Source organism: Gadus morhua, chromosome 13, assembly GCF_902167405.1.
Source record: "Gadus morhua chromosome 13, gadMor3.0, whole genome shotgun sequence".
NCBI lineage: Eukaryota > Metazoa > Chordata > Actinopteri > Gadiformes > Gadidae > Gadus > Gadus morhua.
In genome coordinates, this window is record NC_044060.1 from 27,571,412 (window position 1) to 27,589,591 (window position 18,180).

Consider the following 18,180-nt stretch of genomic DNA (forward strand, 5'->3'; position numbering starts at 1 on the left):
TCAGTGAGGATCCCACAACAATGGTACGTTATCATATTAGCTACAATCACATTTGCCAAGTAATGCAAAATGAAAATGGAGAAAGGCACAGGACGCAATAACAAGAGGGGCAAAAGACGGGCGAACCTCCAGGGCACGGAAAAGGGTCGACCTCCATCGGGTCTTCATCATTCCGAACGCCCGTTCAATGATGCTGCGCCCTCTTGAATGGTAATAGTTAAAACGCCCCTGTACCTCTCCACAAACGGGCTCCTTGTAAGGGGTTATTAGGCAGATGGGCGTATTTAAACAGGGATAACCACCATCACCCAGAAGAATGTAACCAGGGGGAGGGTACCGTTTTGCCGTGTAAAAACTGCTGTTTTTCATTATTCGTGTGTCATGAACTGACCCCGGGTAGCCAACAAATATGTCAAGAAATCGACCATCTGAATTACAAATGGCCTGCATATTTAACGAAAAGAACCCTATATAATTCAAATAGTCGATTCTGTGCTGTAGAGGGGGTTTGATCCTGATGTGGCAGCCATCTATTGCGCCCACAACATTGCCAAAGGCTGGGCTCCCTGAAATCTGGGCAAATCCTTGCCCAATTGCCTGAAGCTCTCCTGCGTGTGGGAAACGATGGCTTGCTTCAGGTTGACCCATATGCTGCGTGCCACTCTGTGGATGATCCGATGGATTGTGGATCTTGGCACATTGAACACACTGGCTACAACCCGATAGGACAGTCCATGAGCCAGCCAGTACACATAGATCAGGACTTCCAGGTCCTGACCCCAACCATGGTCCTGGTCCCTCCTTAGAAGCCTCTGCATACCATTCATGGCTCGTCTAGTGAGGCGGAAGTCCCGCTTCAGCTCAAGCTCGACGTTGAACCACAACCGCAGTATGGGCACGTTCTGATTCAGCTTGCAGTACTGCGGACCCTCGGTCTGGAAAATGAAATAAGTTCACATAATTTACTCTGAAAATGGGTTTTTACGACTTGCAACTGCGGGGAAAACAATTCCAGATATACATGGCGTTTCCTTCCCCATCCCCAAACGATCCAAATAGTTTGGAGATCGTTTGGGGGGGGGGGATGAACCACAAACGCATTAGTAGTTACATACAATGCATGTGTCGCTATTCAGACAGTCTTTTTTCTTTAAAATTGCATGATGTATTACAATGGGGTTGAGCCAAGAAATTTACGTCAGTATTTAGCATGTTGTGGCTAGGATAACTACAACTAAACTTGTTGCACAGTCTGTTCTACATACCTCAAACCGAGCCACAAGCATTCCCATGCGTCGAAGACATCCTTGGTAAACTCTTCTTCTTCTTCTTGGATTGCTCCGATTGGCGTTCAAACTCAGAAAGATGTTTAACACCCAAGCTAAAGAAAACACTGCAGCTGAAGAAGGCATTGTGAAATGAACCGGCGTAATACTCGTCGCGTCTGTATATCCTCGTGGTCGACGACTAATGATGACGTCACAGGTTAGGGTTTGATGACGTCACAGGGTAGGGTTGTCCCATTTGGTAGGGGATCGGTTAGGGGGAGCAATGAGGGGGAGCAATGAGGGGGAGCAAAGAGGGTTAGGGTTCAGACAGAGCAAAGAAACGGGATTGGGCCTTAGTCTTGAGCACAAAGGGCATAGCAGGTAGGATAGGGAGAGTTGATTATAAGGTTACCGCACTCAACGATCACATGGTGTTAGGGTTTAACTTAGGTCAGGGGTTTGAGAGAGAGGGAGGGGCGTGTGGTGTATGAATGGTGAGTTGCTGAGAGAAAAAGTACAAAAAGAAAGTGAGAGAATGTATATTGAGGAGGAAGAATGAGAGAATGTATGAGGAGGACATTGGGAGGTGGTGGGAGAGTTTGAAAGAAGAGATAAAGGAATTGAGTATAGGTTATAGTAGAGGCAGGAATATGAAACAGAGAGAGAGAGAGAGGTTAAAGGAAGATTTAGCTAGAGAGGCAAAGAGAGCGGATGAGGTGGTAGGTTATGATTTGGGGAAGTATATTAGAATTAAAGATGAACTGAAGGAGATAGAACAGTGGAGGTGTATGGGAGCAATAGTCAGAAGTAGGGCTATATATGTGATTGAGGGAGATAAATGTACATGGTTCTTTTTAGGGTTAGAAAAGATGAAGCAGAAGAAGAATTATTTAGAAAAGGTGGAAGGAAAGGAAGGAGAGATGATTACAGATTTTGTAGGGATAGCTGAAAGAGTAGAAGGAAATTTAGGAAAGAAGAAGTTGATGAGGAGAGTAAGAGTCAGGTGTTGGATAGTGTGAAATATAGGGTGAGCGATGATGATAGGGAGATGTGTGAGAGAGGAATAGGGACGGGAGAAATAAATGAAGCTATAGGAGGGTTAGGCAGAAATAAGAGTCCAGGGATAGATGGGTTAATTGGAGAATTTTACGTTGAGTTTAGATAGGAATTAGTGCCAGTGCTAGATAGATTATTTAGATGGATAGAGGAGAAGGGTGAGATGCCGCTTAGCATGTCGATAGGGTTAGTTACTATGATATATAAGAAAGGGAGTAGGGATAGACTACAGAATTATAGGCCACTTAGTATGCTGAATAGTGATTATAAAGTTTTAGCAAGGGTGTTAGCCAATAGGGTCAAACAAGTAATAGGGAGGTGGTGGGAAGCACACAGGCATATAGCATACCAGGTAGGACATAACAGACACAATAAGCTGTATCAGGGACATAATAGAATATATGAAGAGAGATAAAGGGGTGTGGTGAATGGAGAAGGAGAGATAGAAATATGTGGGGTGAGTCTGAAGAGTTTGAAAACGAGAGATAATAATATAGATGTTTAAGAGGGAAAGAAGTGAGGAGACCGGCTGCGGAGAAAGTATGGGTAAGAGTGATGATTGATATGGATGTTAGGGGGGAATATGGAGGAATTTAAGAGTGAAATGGAACTGTATTGAATGCGAAAATTTTGACTTCCTTTACGGCACAATAGGGTGTTTAACAATTTAATAATAAGCAGGTTTGATGTGAATGTGAAGAAGGAATGTGATGTGTGCGGGGTGGGGGTGGAACGTGTATGCATGAGTTTGTTGAATGCTGTGAGTTGGAGGGATACTTTGTGAAAATTAAATAATTAATAAACAGATGTTTGGGGAGGAGGGTTTGTGGAGAGAATGGAATGGAGAGAGTTGTGGCTGTTTGGTGTGACAAGTAGGGTGGAAGGTTGTAATGTTAATCTGTTAAATTATGTTTTAAGCCATGCAAGGTTTGCTGTCAAGCACAGAAGAAATGTAGCCCATTATGAAAAGAAGCGAGTTGAAGTGTGGAGTGTTTTATGAGTATAATGAGAAGAGATGTAAATATGGTGTATAGTTATGTTTGGGAAGATGATTTCCTTAGAGCAGGGGTTCTCAAAGGTTTGACAACTGAGGGCCATTTAGGAACCCCAAATTTGACTGAGGGCCGCCAAGGAAAAAAAAATTGGCAGGAAAACGCCGTCAGCATCCCAGTGGTCAAAAAAAAACATTGCACCGTGGACCTCCGGGAGTGAGGTCAAGTGAGGTCTAAATCCACGAAACTGAGGTTCACCCTTTCAAAATAATGTACAGTCGGATTAAAACTAACAAATGTAAAAGGATTTAATTGAAAGCTAGAGAGAGTCGAATTTTCTCTTTATTTTTTTTATAACTTACATAATTATTTATGTATGTCATTGCGGGCCGCCAGGAATGATTCCGCGGGCCGCACTTTGAGAACCAATGCCTTGGGGCAGTGATCCTCACTATTTTTTTGACAAGAGCTACATTGGCATTGCAAAATCAAAAGGAGAGCCACTTTTATGACAACATGCTAAGTCACCTTTGCAAATGTGCATTTCTTCATATTAATTGGTGTTACGTCCCAGACTTAAGGGGATGAGGGGAGTAATAAAATTATGTTATTCCAGGACCTGGTCAGCGAAAGAGAGGACAAAGAGACATGTGCCTTGTTAAAAAACAGGAGTTTTATTTTATTTAACAAAATAAACAACAACACCGTCAGGTTGAACTCAAAACGCTGGCCTGCAAAAAGGTACCAGGATAGTCAGTCATGCAATCGGTTAACACAAAATACCGGTCTCCAAAAAGAACCAGGATACCAACAGAACAATGTTAAAAGATTCCCTGGCCACAGTCACCTTTCCACTGAAAGGGAGACATCAAGGCTTAAAACACACAGCTCACCCTTACCACTGCAAGGAAGTGACACACTGAACCAACCGAACTGCAGGCATCGGCCCACAGGCCGTAACAACAAAACAACAAAAAAGTAATAACAATGGATTTTCATTTAAGACCAGATTTAACTTAATACTGTGATGAGCGGAAGCTGGCATGCATGTCCTTGACTTTCTTCATGTTGTATTTGTATTTGGTTGTTGCAATCACAGTGAGGCATTCAAGATGACCATGGGTCAGTCGGTTTCTCTGTTTCTCTTGATAGTGTTCATGTCGAAAATGTTGACTCACAGGTGTATGTGCTCATGAAGAAAGACATCACTTTCTGTGCAAGTGGTTTCAAAGTGGGAAAGTCTGCTTCAGAAACCAAACTCCAGAAGTGGCCAACACCTGCTCTGAGTTCAACTTGGAGAATGTTGTTTGTTTGCAGCTCAATTATTTCACTCTCCAGAGCAGCACGATCACCAGGGCAGAGCTGTGTGATGTTTGACGTGAGGGAGGACGCATCCACATGGAAGGGGTTTTCAATAAAATTGAAAATCTCCTTATATTCAGTCACATCACTGAATCTGGATTCAAACTCACCCTTCAGCTCCTCCAAAACTTCAACAAATCTGCTGTAGCTGAAATGCTGCTGCAGAGATGGGTCACTTGTGGTTGTTGCTCTGAGTTTAGGGAAGTGGATGAGTTCTCTGTCAGGTATCCACAGAGCAGTTATTTTGTTTTGGAATGCTCTGACTGCCCTCAGCATGTCACTTGGAAGCTTGTCTCTTCCTTGGAGCTGCAAGTTGAGAGTGTTCAGGTGACAGGTAATGTCAGTAAGGAGGGCCAGCTGTATGATCCAGTGTGGGTCTTTCAGCTCTGGCTGGTGTTTCCCCTTGCTGTCCAAGAAACTGTTGATTTCAGGAAGGAGGCTCAGAAATCGCTCCAGCACCCTTCCACGGGACAACCATCTTACTTCACTGTGCAACACTAAATTGCTGTACTCTGTGTCATAGTCCTGGATTAACTGTCTGAATTGTCTGTGGTTTAGTGCTCTTGAACAATGTAATTGACCACATGCACAACCCTTTGCATCACATTTTGGAATTCACTGTTTCTGAGCTTTGATACCAGTGTCTCCTGATGAATGATGCAATGGAAGCTGATGAAATTGGGAATTTCATCTCTTTTTTTCATGAGGCCAACAAGACCCTTCTCTTTGCCTCTTATGCTTGGAGCACCATCAGTACACACACTTGCAAGTTTGGACCAGCTGAGATTATTTTCCTCAAAAAATACTAAAAGTGCATTCAGAATATCCTCACCTCTTGTTTGGCCATGGAGTAAGCACAACATTTCCTCTTGAAAACAGTTTTCTTTTGGGAACCTCACCCAAGTGCACAGCTGAGCAAACGTCAGTGACATCTGTGCTTTCGTCCACTGCGATGCTGAAACACGATGCAGCGCGCAGATCAGCCAACAACTGGTCACTTATGTCCTTTCCGATGTCTTCCATCCGCCTCATTATTGTTGAATCTGACAGCTGTAACCCTTTTATTGTTTAAGGATGGCGTCCTTGTTGTCAAAGTCTGTGAACAGTATTTCTGCTGAAGCCAAAAAACAGTCTTTCACTATTTCTGAGTCGGAGAAAGGTTTTTTAGCCCGCGCCAGAATCCACGCTATCTCATAAGACGCCTCTGTTAAGCGCTCTGCAGTGGAGGTTGTGCGGTGGATTAGATTTTGCTGCTCACACAATGAAGCAGTGAGCTGTGCAGTTTTCTTAATTCTTAGTTCACTGCCAGGCGGGTACATTTCCTTGAATTTTGGATGCGCCGTTTGAAATGGCGCTCCAGATTGCTTCGTTTGAAACCGGCACGGGTTTGTTTGCAAATCAAACATAGAGGGTTCATACAATGCAAAACAAACAGGAATTCGTCCGTCCACTTCTCTTGAAATTTTCTGTGCTCATCTTGTATGCTTCTTATTTTTCGTTTTTTAATTACACCTGCCGTTTCTCTGCCCGTCCCCTCTCCGATGTCTTCCTGCTGATTTTTGTCCTCAGACTTATTTCCCTCATCCACTCCACTAGCAACACTGTCTGTCTGTTCGTCTGGTTTTTGAGTTATTTCTGTCCCTTTTTTATTAAAAACCGGTCCATTTCGTATTTCAGCTGGCAAGCGGAGCGTGCGGAGCTAGCGGAGCTTACGTAGCCCGCCTTTAAATTTTGAGCGGGTCACGTTTTGTAAACAAATCCAAATCCGTGAGGACTACGCAGACGACAAATCCAGACATGCCGGTCACTTGGTGGCGCTATACCAAGAAAAACGCGTTTGATGCTATAACTCCCACATCGAACCTCCCACAGTCCAAAACATTAGACACACAGATTCACTGGAGCCTGCTGCATCTTTTGGCATAGGCCACGCCCATTTGCGTCCATAAATATTTTTTCGCAAAATCACGAAAAACGCTTAACTGTCTTTTCGCTACTCCTCCCACATTTCTTGCCAAATCGACACCAATCTTCAGACGCACACAAAAAAATAAATTCGAACACTTTTTTGATCCGACCTTCGACGACGAAACGGTAGCGTTTTGAATATTGGTTTATTAGCTAATTTAGACGTGGAAAATCAAAAATCCAAATAAATCCAAAATTAGACATCGGATCGAGTCCAAATTTTACACACATGTTGGTGCTAACCTTATTGTCGTTCGATAAAAGATCGGAAAATTTCGCCATTAGGGGGCGCAATAAACGAGGAAATTGTATATCTTCTACAAAATTTTCGCCATTAGGGGCCGCCATAAACGAGGGAATTGTTCATCTCCTAACTGGCCAAGGAATGTTCTGAAAACGCGTTTGGGGATATAACTCCCACACCGAACCTCTCACAGTCAAAACCTTTATAACCCTCAGGTTCACGGTAGCGTTTTGAATACATGCTTCGCGTTGTGCCGGCGAATGCACATATCTGGACCCCTGGATAACTGCTTGCAGTTCTAGTTGTGATTGGAGATGATGGGGATGTGAAGTTAGATTTTGGATAAAGTGTATGTGAAGAGGGTTAGGGTGCTTTGTATATGTTGTATGTGTAACTGTCTAGATTTGGATGAGTCAATGGGGGAGTGCTGGAGGTGCGGCTAAAAGGACAGCAGGGTGACTAACACATTTCTGTCTTGTCAATTAGTGTTTTAAATACATGATTTCCTTGATTTGGTGAGGGGCCAGTGTGTTGGAGGTTTTTCCAAACGCATGCTGGCTACCTCAGTATTATTTGTAGTTATTTTGGTTCAAGATGTATGTGAAGTATCTTCCTTGTTTTCTCTATGTCTGATGTTGTATTGTCATGGGGTAGAATGTCGAGCGGTCCTTAGGATCAGCACAAAAGGCAGTGTGTGCGCAACAATTCCTTTTATTTACATTTTCAGAGCATATACAGAGAGCATGGCCTAGCTTCTGCCTTTTAGCTTCCCCCCGTCGGGACTGACACGGCTCCCTTATATGGGCTGACCCGAGATTGGTGCATACCAATCCCTCAAATATCAGCGGGGGTGTTTACATATACTTTGGCTTTGACTCCCTCAAGAACATGAACCGCGACAAGGAGGAGAAAGGGATCGTTGCCGGGCAGTGCTCAGGCACCTCCGCCTCCGGCGGTGTTCCCCCAGCGGGTCTCAAGCTGGAGACATTCGCCGCCAACAATCCCTTTCTCCTCCATGTCGTGGTTCATGTTCTTGAGGGAGTCAAAGCCAAAGTTCCTTCCCCCCAATTCATTCTCAACCTTGGCTGAGATAACCACCAATACGAGTCTCGTTGTAGAAATACCAGAGACGAGAGTCCGACAGAACGGTTATCCAAATAACAAGGAAGTGTACAACACTTGCGTCACAGTCCTGGAGCTCTATATCTAAATAATATCATATAATACATAGAAATCTATATCATTTAATACATATTATCACGGCCAAAAGCTGTGTGCGCCTCCAGACGATCTAATGAATCACAAACGACTTTGTCGGGTTCTGCGACGTCTCTGGTTCTTCCACTTTCACATCAACCTGAAGTCGACTGAACCCTTCAGCCAGTCAAAGCCAAAGTTCCTTTCCCCCAATTCCTTCTCAACCATGGCTCAGATAACCCCCACAACAGTCTCGTTGTGGAAATACAAGACACGTCAAAGAACCGACAAGAAACACTTGCGTTACAGTGTGTGTATTCACACACACACACACACGCACGCACGCACACACACACACACACACACACACACACACCACACACACACACACACACACACACACACACACACACACATACTGGTTGCTCTGGTTTAAAAGGACACTTTTCCCATACAGGCCCAGACATGGTTTACGGGGTCCCACCTTTCCCTTTGTCCCAGAGACATGCAAGAAACATGAATATGGTCTAAAAAAAAATCAGAACATTTTCTGGCTATTTAAAATTGAATTACTGTTAAAGAATCTGAAGTTATGAAAACCTGACTTTTTAAGGACTATGAGGACGGGGGCGGGAGGAGGCGTTTCCTGACACAAAATTGATTTCTGAGGACCCCCCTGGTTTATCTGGTCATTACCCATACACACACACAATCAGGGCAAACCCTAATTATAAGGACCGCACTGGTTTATCTGGTCATTACCCATACACACACACAATCAGGGCAAAACCCTTAACTATAAGGACCGCACTGGTTTATCTGGTCATTACCCATACACACACACTCAATCAGGGCAAAACCCTTAACTATAAGGCCCGCACTGGTTTATCTGGTCATTACCCATACACACACACACAATCAGGGCAAAACCCTTAACGATAAGGACCGCACTGGTTTATCTGGTCATTACCCATACACACACACACAATCAGGGCAAAACCCTTAACTATAAGGACCGCACTGGTTTATCTGGTCATTACCCATACACACACACACAGACACACACACATTCAGGGCAAAACCCTTAATTATAAGGACCGCACTGGTTTATCTGGTCATTACCCATACACACACACACAATCAGGCCAAAACCCTTAACTATAAGGACCGCACTGGGTTTATCTGGTCATTACCCATACACACACACACAGACACACACACAATCAGGGCAAAAACCTTAATTACAAGGACCGCACTGGTCCAACTATTCATTACACCCATACACTAGTGTTGTATGTCAATCCATCAAGAGTTTTGAGAATGGTCAATTACCTGTTTTTTTAAAGATTAACACTACTACTGAACTTTGACTAATGTGTAATACTCTATGCTATCTATACACAATAAACATGTTTATTTTCTCTTGAAATTTAAATCTCATCTATCCACAGCAGCTAAAAGATTTGCCATTAAAATGACATGTCACTGTCATCTAGTGAATGGGTACCTTGAAAGGCGCTTTAAATAAAATGTAGTATTATTTTATATATCAAATTATTTCTTAGCACTGAATGCTGTTTAACTTTTAAATAGTAATTTTGTAATTGTCTGCTGCTTTTATGGAACCTTGAGAAGGTTGTTCCTTTTATGTACCTTCATGTCCTGGAATTACAGTAATAATCTTTGAATCAGTTAATAAATAACACAATTTTTATTTATTTTCTTTAACAAGAGTGTAAAAAATCCTTAACATTGAACTTGCGTTATATTGAACTCCACATATTGAACTCCACATAAACAAATCTGAATTATTTGAACATGAACATGAACTATGAACTATGACAGGCCTATTCAACTAGCGGCCCGTGGGCCAAATACGGCCCCTCTTAATTTTTTTCTGGCCCGCAAGAGGTTGCATGCAAAAAATAAATAAAATAAAGGAGAAACATAGTTGCATGCAAATCAGGTTTCCGTGTGTAGCCGGTGATACTAGCCAGTAGCAGTACCCCATAATCAGGAACTGGCATCACTTATTCTGACAATGTTTGGCTCAACCGATACGTTGAGTCTAGCTTTTCTCATATGAATGCCATCAGAACAAGGGCACGCTGCTCCATGACCTATGAGAAGCTGCATGAGTGTCTCAGGATGATTCAAACTAGGCAAAAAAGGCAGTGCAATCTTTCTCACTGACTCACTGGCTCAAAATGTCTCATATGTACAGTAGTTCTGTTTTGTGATGATTCAAACAACATTGTTGAATTCTAAATACGTGTCCAAAATATGTGAGAACAAAATATTTTCTAATGATACGATTAAAAGTGAAGAAGGAAGGAATGCGTTTGACAAGTTTATTCCATGTAGTAGTACTATATACATTAAGTTAACACTACTTTAAGTACGATTTATTTGCAGCGATTCATTGACATCGTTCTACTCTGTGTGGCCCATGAACCCCCAGTGGTTTTCCTTTTCGGCCCACTTGTTAAGGAGGTTAAATAGCCCTGAACTATGAACTATGAACTAACATGAACTAACACAAACACGTAATAATGCTCTGAGGAACCTTTGAAACATATGTAAAAAAATAAAACAAGTTAGAACTTTCTTTTAAACATAAGGCCCCTGTTCCTAACAAAGTCTCTTATATTTTGAGATCTGTCGCTCAAAACAGGGTGCTCAGAAACCTTACACCGCTCACACTCTAACTTAGTTGCCAAGTGTCCCTTTGAAATGTGTGTCTTAAAATGTTTCATGACAGCACCAACTTCAGTCTTGCTACATGGCCTTTTCACACATCTTCTTGATTTGAATTCTGTCAATGAAAAAAAAATTGATGTTAAGATAGTGAAGACAAGAACTGTTATAAGTTTAGTTTTGAGCTATAGGTAAATTATGTTATATACAAAAGTCACATATAGTAGCATTTGTTGAAAATTCTAGGCAAACTGCTAGGGCTGCCCCCTAATAGTTGAACTTTAATCAACGTTTTCATTGGTCCGTTGGTCGTAGGATTAAAAAAACAAAACAAAGCTTTTAATTTGAAATGACGGACACAGGAAGTGCCACTACTCGTCACTTGTAAACCTCAGTGTGAAACACACCTGGTCCCTGTGGTTATTAGACAGTTAATTATTATGAAGGGCTGGAAATATAGTGTGGATTATTTCAGAGGATAAAGGACCCATAGAAGGTGACATCATGCAACTCTGCAGGTAAACATGTCAACATCTAAAACACGCAAGTAATGTTAGCATAGCATTAGCATGACGATAGCGTCTTTTTCCGACTCTGGTAAAGACAAATCTAAAGTGATTAAAATTATATATAGTTATAAAGGTAAGAAGTTAGGCCATACTTGACTTTTACACCATTAAACTAGTTGGAAACATCAGGCTACATGATCATTTATAACAGCAGGCTAGTTAAAACAATATGATATTAGCAAAAAATATGTAATTAAATTAATATCAGAAAAGTATGACGATAAGTCGACTAATGACCTTAACTGGTCAACCAGGAAAATCTTTGGTCATTGACAGGCCTAAAAACTATAAATGTCACATTTGTCTGGCTGCCAGATTTCTGCATACCTTTTAGGCCAAAGATATACTTGCTTCTAACAACAGTGATGTGTACATAAGATGATGACACCATGTACTAAATTGAACTGTACTTAGTATTCTGTCAATATTTAATTATTTATTAATGTGTGCTGATTAAGCATATAAAAAATAAAGGAATGAATGGATTTAGTTTTACCTTTGGAGCTGGATGCCACACTCTGGGTCGCACACAGTTTGTTTCCCCCTGGAGAAGCAAGAAATTATTTTGTTAGAATAGCTAGTACAATATCCAAAGCACCTATGGAGAAGTTTACTTTTCACACAAAAAAATACAATTTGCTGAACTTCAGCTTGAACTTCAGGGTTCAATGTTAAGGATTTTTTTCACGGTCGGGCAAATTGGTCAGAAATCTACTTGCCTGAAGTTTGGATTTACTTGCCCTATGCAACCGTTTTAATGTGAAGTGCCATTTTAAAATGTCCTTGCTAGTCAGTGTGCCATAACAATTGTTGTAAATATGACACAATATCAAAATGTATATCTCTAAGAACTGTACATTTACTTACAAATTCAGTGTGTTCACTAAACCTGATTTCTGGAACACCCAGACCATTACTACCATTTAAGACAAAAACAAAAACCTTACCTTTGTAACTCTTGGCCTCACCCTGGGTCAATTCCATACTTTTTCTTTTCCCTAAAATAAATATATAAAAAGAAGGTTCAGATTTAAGAAGTTCAGAAGTTATAACAGCTTTGCATTTTGTCTGCTTTCTCCCCGTCAGAACACATGCAGCACAGTAGTACTGCCTACAATATAGCAAATTATGACTTTCCCGCACATTACCTGAGGAGCTGGTGGGCTCTACAGGCATCTTCATTTCTTGATTTTCTGGTGAAATGAACACAAAAATGGCCTTCAGCATCAATTGACGTTAAGTGATCAATGCAATACTTTGGTAGTCGCAATAGTGATTAGATGTGTGTTCTAAGTTTTATGAGTATGTTCTTGTTTCCTGTATGTGTACATAATTATAGTACACGACTACCTTTAAATGCGGCTCCATGGACTTGACCCTGATGGCCACATTTAGCTCATTGTTAGGTCAATTTATTGTGCCATATGCATGAACTCAGACAAAATTATCATAAAATGAAATGTGAAAAGCACGCATGTATAAGGGTCCCAGAGGTTAAAACATTAAAGTTAAAGTCAACTTTCAAATGAATATTATTATTGAATGATTTGAAATAGTTTTTTGAAAGCAATAGTGTTTGTTGTGAATTTCTGTTTCGGAAAAGAGCTGTCCCTTGCATACCTTATGGTTTACCAGGCCATTTTAAGTTGGGGAGAAGTTGAACAAACATAAACCCATGATAACTTCAGTGATAAAGCAAAGGGAACTTGAACATGGTTCTTAATCCACAAAATACCACAAATGTACACTGGAAGATATTCAAGACATACCTCTTAGTCCAAGGGGACAATCTGACTCTTCACCACCGCCTCCGTCGTCGCCTCCGCCGCCTCTGTCATCACCTCCGTCGTCACCTCCGTCGTCAACTTCGCAGCCTCCGCCGCCTCCGTCGTCACCTCCGCAGCCTCCGTCGTCACCTTCGCAGCCTCCGTCGTCGTCGTCTCCATCGCCTTCATCATCTCCATCTTCCAGCTCTGGGTCCAATTCAGCTAAAGAAAAGCACGATTGATGCAAAAATAAAAATCATTGTTGTTTCAAGTTTGTACACCTCACATTATTAAGAGTGTTGATACCACCACTTACCTTCAACCTCAATCTCGTCAAGAGACATTCCCTGGAATTTTGCAAGAGTTCCTTTTTCCATTGCAAGTAGAAGCTTTGTGATTTTTGCCATTTCTATAGTTGCCTCCGGAAGACGATAAAAGTCTCTGTGGACCCGAATGTCGTGGCCCAAGAAATTGGCAAGTTGGTCCAGCTCATTATTTTTGAGATTGAGAATTTGGGACAATGTTGCAATGTGCTTGCGAAGTTGCGTAGACCTCAGATTATCAGGATTCTTTGCACCGCACGCGTGTGCAAAAATTCGTATGCAGTCCTGTCCCCTGTAGTAGCTCGTGGGTGGGCACTGTGGACGTCCAAAGAGGAAGGGGTTATCCTTATGGACGTTACATGCGTCTCTTTTGTGTGATAGAAGTGTTGTTGCACTGACAACTTCCGGGTTTAATAGAACAGCAACTTTCCTCCCTCTTTTGCCCATAATTTCAACCCTGCTGAAGTGCTGGGCTAGCTTTTGTTCAAACGGTGACAAGCTAGCAGCTATGTCACTATGGAGCTCAGTCTGGTCTCTTTTTTTGAAGGACTCAAGTGTCATTTTTGAGACTTCTCCTGCACGGCGTCTATTAAAGACGATTATCTGAGTGAGTGTCACCCTAGCAAGTTCAGCATACGCCTGTGGAGAATCATGGTCTTTTAGGTTTTCAATGGCGTCTGCTGATTTGTCCTCCAGGTACTTGTGCAAGAGCTGCACATCCTCTGTGAATGGTATGGTGGATGGTTTGTTAAATTTTGCCTTGCTCAAAGTAGCCAGTGCAGTGTGGGAGACCTGTGTTGCCCACTGTTTTGTGCAGAGTTGTGTGAATCGTTCTGCTGCTTTAATCAAATCTTCATCCTCTGCTGCGATGGCCCTGCAGAGAATAATGTCACCGATCTTCTTGAGCGAGTGTCCCAATTTCAGGGCAAGGCTTGGTGTGCAATAGGAGTGTTTCTCTTCATCATATCCTGCAACTGCTCTGACAGCTCCAATGATCTTGTAAAAATGATTTGGCTTTACAGCTTCTTCAAAGCTAAATATAGAATATTTCTTTCTTAAGGTCAACAACAGTCTGCCCATTTCTCGGACCTTGGCTCTGATATACTCAAACTTTGTTGAATCACTCCCATGCTTGTTGAAGAGAGACTGGCCCAGTTGCAGAATGAGGAAGTCATTTCGTACAACAGATGCAATCTCATCTTGCCTCATATTTCTAAGGATTTTCCACAGTCCAGCGCAAATTGCTTGGCAGAATGTTGTCTCCGAGATATCAGCCGCAACTAAGACTCTATTCTTCCCAACAGCCTCACTCTCGGAGACCGTCTTTGATGGGCATCTACGCAAGTGGCGCCACAGCTCCTTACAAATGAACATGCCCTTACAATATGCACAGTGCACATGCGTTTGGGTTGTCACAGAGATTTTTGATCGTGATGGTCTTCTTCTTAATTTCAGTTGTCCTTCATGATTCCTCAAAACTTCCTGGTTGTGTTCGTAATTACCTCTGTTCCGCAACTTCTCAAGTAGTCTTTTTCTCTCTTTTGATTTCTTAGGAAACGAGAATGCTTCAGCAATATCAAGCTCTCCTTTTTCATGTTTTTTAAGATGACGGGATATTTTAGATTGAGGTGTTTTGCAAACATAGCAGTAATTTCTTGCAGTGCAAGGAGAGACTTCTGGCACCACTGCAGCCTCATTAGAAGAAGCCTCTCGATGTGGTAGGTTTACCCACTGTGGATCCTCACTATCACTATTTCCATCACAACTTGATTCAGTGTCAATGTGAAAGAGATCACCGGAGGAAGTGCCGTGACTACTTGCAGAGTCGGAAACATGCTCATCAACATCCTATGCAGCAAAAAAAAAGAAGCTTTGTTTAAAATAAACCCCCAAAATGTATTACTGTATAAATCACAATCCAACACGAAACATTTTAAAGTCAAATTTAAAATGGAATAGAAGACAATGAACATACCTGCAACGGATTCATCTTGATAAAGCAAGATTTGTGCCACGACCTTGAACACACTAAAAGCACATTTAAATGAAAAGTTAGCAAGTCTGGCTTTTATTTTAGTTTAACATAACTGCACCAAAGACAACAACAACAACTGTGTTGGTGTGATGTAAATACGAACATTTGCATGTGTAACCAAGCCATCTTAGAGCGGAGACAGGTCCATTGCAAGCTTCACAATGGTCCAAAGCGTTGACAAATGCGCTGGTAAGTATATGGTGGCACTGAGGAAGCAATAATGTATATCAGTAAAAATAAAATTGAGAAAATTTGTAAATATGCGATATAAACATTTACCCACAGGCTGCACTGGATTAAGTATGATATGGATTTGCTCATACCCCACGTGTTAAACTTGACGTTAAATCTTCAAAATGGCACGCTGTCTCCCCTTGCGTGATGCGAATACAGTGTTTTACGCCAATGCTTCAGCAAAGCATCTTTCACTCCCAGTCAGCCCCTCCCCCCTCCACTGTAAGTGCGCAAACACATGCACACTGGTGTATGGTGGACCCTGCCCTAATAACAATGCTATACACATACACTGTAGGCTATATTTATAATTGAATAACCTAAAAGTAAATGTTCATACCTACAGAATAAGTCATCACTTGTAAAAAGTTGGGATGATACTTTTCAACCTATGGCTTATTAAACATAGTAGAAACACAAATCCTCATCCTCCAATTTTTCAGTTTCTAAGCTATGCAGCTGCAAGGAGGCATTCAAGAAGGGAATTCATGAAAAACGGGGTCCTCATAATTACACTTACAGTGGCGTCTTTTGATGTTGCGGGAGTTGAACTAACCGCTGCCATCATATCAACCCCATCACAGACGTCCTGTGAATGAGTCAATGACAGAAACAGAGTTGACATTTGAACATGAACCAATTCATTTTCATTTCACAAACATCGTGTCACGACACCAGCCATGTGTATGGCAGAAATGTTAGTTAATAGTCAGCAGAAAGAAGGAAGACAGGAGTAATGAACCCAAACTACCGTATTTTCCGGACTATACGTCGCTCCCGAGTATAAGTCGCATCAGTCAAAAAATGCTCCATGACGAGGAAAAAAACATATATACGTCGCATCGGTGTATAAGTCGCATTTATTTTTAAACATTTAAACAAGAACGTTTAGTCTGGAGAGACTGAATAAAATTGCAATAGCAATATAGGTGTGTCGGCCCCTCGTAGTTCTGAGAGTATACCGAATTCAGTGACACCGGGATTCCACCGGACGCGTATGCGCCGCGGTCCTAAACCTGAGCGTAGATGCCTTCACAAGTCCAGCGGAGGGCTCCAGTTTTCGCCGGCCAAGTCATGCGCTGTGATATGTGTGACAGCTATGTTGCACAGGGCGGAAGTAGCTCAGGAGGTAGAGCGGGTTGGCTGGTAACCTGAAGGTTGTTGGTTCGATCCCCGGCTCCTCCTAGCTGAGTGTCGAGGTGTCCTTGAGCAAGGCACCTAACCCTGACTGTTAGCTCCCGACGAGCTGGCTGTCGCCTTGCATGGTTGACTCCGCTGTCGGTGTGTGAATGTGTGCGTGAATGGTGAATGTGAGGCAAAATTGTAAAGCGCTTTGAGTGGCCAATGGTTAGAAAAGCGCTATATGAATGCAGTCCATTTACATTTACAAAATTGCAGCTAAGGCTGGGGTAGCTTTGGTTGAACCGGAGGACATTGAGGACGATGACGACGAGAATATAATTTATTCGGTGGTGCAGTAGGCTTGCAGCGTTCAGTTGTAGGCCTAATGAATGACGGTGCCATCTTGCGGCCGAGGATTATGTACGCACAATTTTGGCATATAAGTCGCTTCGAAATATAAGTCGCAGGGCAAGCCAAACTACAAAAAAACCGCGACTTATAGTCCGGAAAATACGGTATTTGATATTCTATGACTTTTTCAGGTTTCCTATAAACCGTAGTGGTTTCCTATGACCATGGGAATCCTTAACATAACACATAACCAACTTGTGAAACGTATTGTGTGAAGAAATGCAGAATTGAATTCATGAAAAACTGGGTCCTCATAATTCAGGTCTGAGAAGTGCCCATCCGACACACAAAATCTCAGTTTGAATGTTTACAGGTTTGCTTCTGTCCTTACAACACACTGTGTCCCTATAATCCTGTCAGGACAGTGTGTGTGTGTGTGTGTGGACTCTGAGCACCATCATAACATCAACTAACAGTATTATGCCTGGATTAGGGATGCACCAATCCAACTTTTTCAGTTCCGATGCAGATACCGATGCTGGGGCCTTGCGTATCGTTCGATACCGATATCGATCCGATATCAGTCAGCCGTTTACATCATCATAATAGTAATAGTAAGTAGTACAATAGTATAATACATAATAATAGTCATAATCGGGTAACTAAACAAATAAGATCTCAAAGGATTTGTAAAATGCATGTAAACACCTTTATCCAATCTACTTCGCACAAAAATCGGCACGTGAACGGACAAGCTAAATCGAATAATAAATAAATAATAAAAACGAGAAACGGCGAGTTTATTAAAAGGTGGCGAAGAAGATGGAGGAAGCCGGTTAATGTAGCCCCCATTTATAAGAAGCGTATCCCTGGCCGCGGGAGCACGCATGGCATGCATTCATTAAAGGTGGAAGCACACAGACGCTACGCTTCGACTTAACCCAATGCTGAATTAAAGTACATGTTTTCCTAAACGTGGTCATCAATGAGGTTGTT

General features: G+C 42.0%; 2 long non-coding RNA genes across 2 annotated transcripts; both read right to left on the reverse strand.

Annotated features, from left to right (window-relative positions):
- Window positions 1-10,433: 10,433 nt before the first annotated feature.
- LOC115556667 (uncharacterized) lies at window positions 10,434-13,265 on the reverse strand. The gene is made up of 5 exons (XR_003979106.1): window positions 13,123-13,265; window positions 12,502-12,546; window positions 12,301-12,351; window positions 11,850-11,897; window positions 10,434-10,902 (listed from the first exon to the last, which is right to left on the reverse strand). It is a non-coding gene; the product is annotated as an uncharacterized LOC115556667 (long non-coding RNA).
- A 1,915-nt stretch (window positions 13,266-15,180) lies between these two features.
- On the reverse strand, window positions 15,181-15,677 carry LOC115556673 (uncharacterized). The gene is made up of 3 exons (XR_003979112.1): window positions 15,581-15,677; window positions 15,418-15,470; window positions 15,181-15,290 (listed from the first exon to the last, which is right to left on the reverse strand). It is a non-coding gene; the product is annotated as an uncharacterized LOC115556673 (long non-coding RNA).
- Between the last annotated feature and the right edge of the window lie 2,503 nt (window positions 15,678-18,180).